The sequence below is a fragment of the Pteropus alecto genome, unplaced genomic scaffold (assembly GCF_000325575.1).
Source record: "Pteropus alecto unplaced genomic scaffold, ASM32557v1 scaffold35, whole genome shotgun sequence".
In the NCBI taxonomy this organism is placed as follows: Eukaryota; Metazoa; Chordata; class Mammalia; order Chiroptera; family Pteropodidae; genus Pteropus; species Pteropus alecto.
The window spans coordinates 11,024,517-11,029,008 of NW_006437828.1; the positions used below are offsets into that span (position 1 = coordinate 11,024,517).

General features: G+C 42.5%; 2 protein-coding genes across 7 annotated transcripts in view; one reads left to right on the forward strand and one right to left on the reverse strand.

The window, feature by feature from the left end:
* MCPH1 (microcephalin 1) overlaps positions 1-4,492 on the reverse strand; it is a 194,589-nt gene that overhangs the window by 66,222 nt on the left and 123,875 nt on the right. The window lies entirely within an intron of this gene.
* The window catches only part of ANGPT2 (angiopoietin 2), a 50,375-nt gene that overhangs the window by 2,431 nt on the left and 43,452 nt on the right, over positions 1-4,492 (forward strand). The window lies entirely within an intron of this gene.

A 4,492-nucleotide genomic window follows, 5' to 3' on the forward strand; every position in this document is an offset into this window, starting at 1 on the left:
TCTTAGTCTGTGCCAAAGCAGAAAGTGGTCACGGTTGAGAAGTGGAAAGGATTATTTGAAAAGAATGCCAGAATCAATAGAGAAAAATCTCAAAAGTTAGGAATCTTTATGAATAAAGCGGAGGAATGCTTGTAGGCTGTTCTGTTGGTTTAAGTCGTTTAAACTCAGAAACACCCACTGCCAGGGATGTTATAAACTGGTCGCAGGCAGGAACGTGAGGGAAGCTGTGAGCAGCAGGGGGGCCAGGAAGAACGTGACAATCATGTTAATTGCTGATACATAACGGATGGAGTGAAGTGCTTTACCAATTTCCTGAATTTATTTACTAAAATAGGTTGTGACTCTTAGTAAATGAGAGGAAATTAAATAAAGCAGACCTTATGTTTCTCAGAACCTCAGGGCTTTACCCCAAGGGTGTGTCATTTGTAAACGGGGTGAGTTTTCTAAGTGTCTCGCGGGGGGATCCAGCACTGCAGCCCCCTTCAGCTCCGGTGCTGGCTTTGAAGGTGACCCACGTGGGCGGGAGCTCGGGCCGGTCTCGCTGCCGGTTATGCTGTGACAGGTTGGTCCTGTGCTAGGGGCTACGATGAGTCCACTGTCTCAGAGGCTTTTTTTTGGAGAGTTTACCCAAAATAGGAGATTGAATGTCAGTTTTTCTTTCACGAGGGATCGTGTTCACATGGAAACCTGGGAGCTATTTATACGAAACCTGCCATCTCCCTGGAATTCCACCTTATATGGACCATAGATACTGTTAAGGTTTAAATGAATTATGGGAATAGTAGATTAATCATTAAACATAATGACATTGCATCGCGATGCCCCAAGGTAGAGGATGTGACTATTTAAAGCCACGTAGGGACTTTAACAAGCTGGTTCACTTCATTCGAGACTTTTCCCCGGGGAGAGCATAATTACGTTCGGTCTTTCATTTCACCATGAACTTTCTGTTAGGATATCTTATCTTAATCTCAGAATAGATCTCGGCTCCTCATCTGTGCTTCTCATTAACTCTCCTGCGTTCAGAGAGGAAGCGACTAAGTTATTAGGCGAGCCCTGAGCCTTAATGAATGAATGCTCCCGGCGCTGCAGTCACGGCTACAAGAGAGGTGGCTGCAAATCAAAAGACAGAAAACCACAAAAACCTGTCAAAAAGACCCGCCGTGTAATATGAAACTCATTGGTAAGATTTCCACAAGCGCTCTCCCTTGTGGCCAAGAGTCTCTCTTCCTGAGAAGGTCCTAGAGGTCTGCCCTTTTTAAACCGTCTAAAAGTCACAGGTGTATGATTAACGACGTTAAGGTTAAAAAGTACAGAGCAACACAGTTTCAAATACTTGGAAGACGAAACTGTCTCCTTAATCTCTGCTGGGCAGTGACTTCCCGCCTCCTTTTCAAGGATCGCGCTGGCTTGTGAGCAGGCTCCCCGCAGCTCCCTGAGGCTCTGTGAACGCCAGGGCTCCAGCCACGGGGACGGAGGGATGAAACACTCTCCGTTCTAGTAAACATTCTAATCCGCCCGGCTGGTAAATCATCTCTTAAAATAAACAGCCAGGAAACATAAAAGAATGTTTTGCCAAACGCGAGGCTGCTCTGTTGCATCTGCTTAATGCAGCGCACGTTAGGTCTACCTGAAACTCCAGAAGCCGAGCTCACGTTTCTCTCTCAGATCCGCGACTCGCTTCCCTTGAACCTTCGAGACTGTGTAGAGAAGGGAAAAAACAAGGAATTTGACGCGACGTGACGCGACCCCAATTTTTTCCCTTTTCCGGGTTTAAGGAGTAAATATTTGAACAGTGGCGCAGTGGTATTTCTAAATTCCTCCTTCAGCTATCTGGCTAAATGTCACCGAGGATGACTCGATGTTTATCTTCTCAGTGGCTCCGCACCTGTCCTCCTGGCCTGCCGGGTAACGAGCACCTGAGGAAGTCAGTTTGTGTTCTCACTCGGTTTATGAGCTTCTGCTTTGGGAATGAAAGCAGAAGAGCAAACATGAAACCCACTTAACGTGCTTAAATGGAACCTCCCTGCTTGTTTTTTTCCTTCTGTGTTTTCTCACCTGTGATAATAAACACTGCTTTTTATCATAAGGGAGAAAATAATATATGATGGGATAATAGATAAGCCACACGATTCAAGGATCGACACCACAACCTAACACCTATTGATAGATTATCACAGAAGGAAAAAGCACGATTCTGTGTTTCTCATTGTTTTAGGTATTTCCTTTTCTTTAGGGCTGTTTTTTTTTGTTTTGTTTTTTAATGTTTCCATATTTCCTTTCTCTCTCTGGCCAATACTGAAAACAAGAGAGAAAGAGTGAAAAAAAAGAAACCTTTAAGCTTTTAAGACAACTTGTCAAGGAGGAAAATAAGACCCAGTTTCTGGTTAATTTCAGGGCAGACGAATAGCATTTCAGCTTCTGAGTGCTTAGCATCCACAGCCTATGGAGCTTGCACTAAGACTAAAGCTGTTTTGCAGATCATCAAAAGATGCCACCCTGCCCCTTTAATCTGGCACGAAAAAGAAGTGTCAGACTCGTGAATGAGGACAGAGAATATGAATGGAATAACACAGGGAAGGCCAGCTTTCTGCTCGGTGGTTAAACAGGATGAGATAAACCCCACGATGGCTACTGCACCAAACGTACCACAATACCCCTTGCTAATTCTGCAGCTATTCTAAACCTCTGCCCCAGTGACAGTAAATATACTTTATGAAAACTGACAAATAACTTACGAAATGGATCGTGTCTTGCTAGGAGACCAAATTTTTTTTTTTCCCCAATAAGAGGAAATAGAGAAAGGAAATAAACAACTATTTCACACTAATGAATACTTTAAATTTATAAACAACTGCAAAGCCTATTGTGCTTTAAAACAGAATGTTTTGAAAAATACAGCTACTGCCTATGAAACTGAGGTAAACATTTCCTCTGTCATCTTCCTTTTTTTCCCCCCCAAATGACAGAAACTGGCTAGAAACTGTAAACCTGAATGATTGAGATCCTTTTCTTTCTTTAAAAGTAAGAGTGACACATATACCCTTTTAGTAAGGTGTAAGAACTGCTCCTCGTCAGTCTGTGTGTTGGGAACACGGCAGTTTTGCCCCTGAAAACAAAATTGCCATCAATGGGGAAAACCAAAGCGAGGCTCACGTGAGCTCAAGCACAGCCCCTGCCCCTGCTCACCCCTCCCAGGGGCTGTGTGTGAGTATGTCTGAGTGTGTGTGTGTGTGTTTATCATGTGTGGCTGCAAAAGCCCCAGAGCCTGGTTCATTAGTGGAAAGAAAAAAATTTCCGTCCTGTCCCTAGCTAACGGTCTCCTGCAGAGCTGGAGCAAAAGAACTGTCCCTACATAGTGTCTGTTGTGTCCTGAGTCACGGAGGTGACCGTTCAGGGTTAGAAGCAAGCGCGTGCATTCAGATGAGCTGATTAAACCCTTTACTTAAGGCAGAAGGAAAACGGTCACTTTTGTTATCTCATGATGTATTAATACCATTATGGTCGGGGAGAAAGATGATTAAAGCTTCGCCGTGGTACGTGAAGTACAATATATTCAAGCTTGGAAAATGCAAATGTAACAGCATGTTTACTATGTGTTATGCCAGATATGTAGTACAATATGATACTATACACAACACGTGAAATGTCATACGTGGTTCCTATTATTACAGACAACATGTGAAATATAACATGTGGTTATTATTATTAGAGAGAGTACATGTGTAATATCTGCTTTCCAGGGTCAAGTAGCCTCTGCTTGACATACTGGATTAACCAGGCAGTATCGTACTTCGGGGAGATGATGATCTGCCTGCAGAGTCTAGAACTAGGAAATGGCCTTGAGCACACAGCTCCCATAATATCTTGCTTCCTGTTCAGAGAACAGATATTCTGTACAGTCTCCATCCTGAACTGTGAAAACCTGTGGGTTTTAATCAATATGATTAGTTACAGTTTACGAACAGGTTGTAATCCAAGAGTTATCTATAAGCCAGTTACTTTATATGGAACTTGAAAAGGATAATGGCCTTATAAACAGTGACCGGATGCTTCGGTTGGCCCACAGTGCTTATTTTAATCCATAAAATAACTGAAATTTTGTATATTTGCAATTGGAAAACAACGGTTCTGATAAACCCTACCAACATACAGATAATTTAAAAGATAAAACAATTAAGGTTATGGAAGTAATATGTGGGCAATGCAAGATAGAAAGACCAAACCATTCAAACACTGAAAACAGGAAGCAAATTCTCCATCCTCCTAATCTTTCGGCCCTTTCTTCAAGATGAGCACTTAGAGATGTGTACCAGCCCTTCACTGGGACACATTTAATATCAAAACAACTGCATTTCCTTCTTAAAACACATACGGGGACTTTATGCCACGATCAGAGTCTTTTTTTGGCTGCCAAATGACATGAAAAGAGGTTGGAAGGAAGAGATTTTATTTAGGAAAAAAGCAAAGTTTGAAGACTGATGTAAAAGAG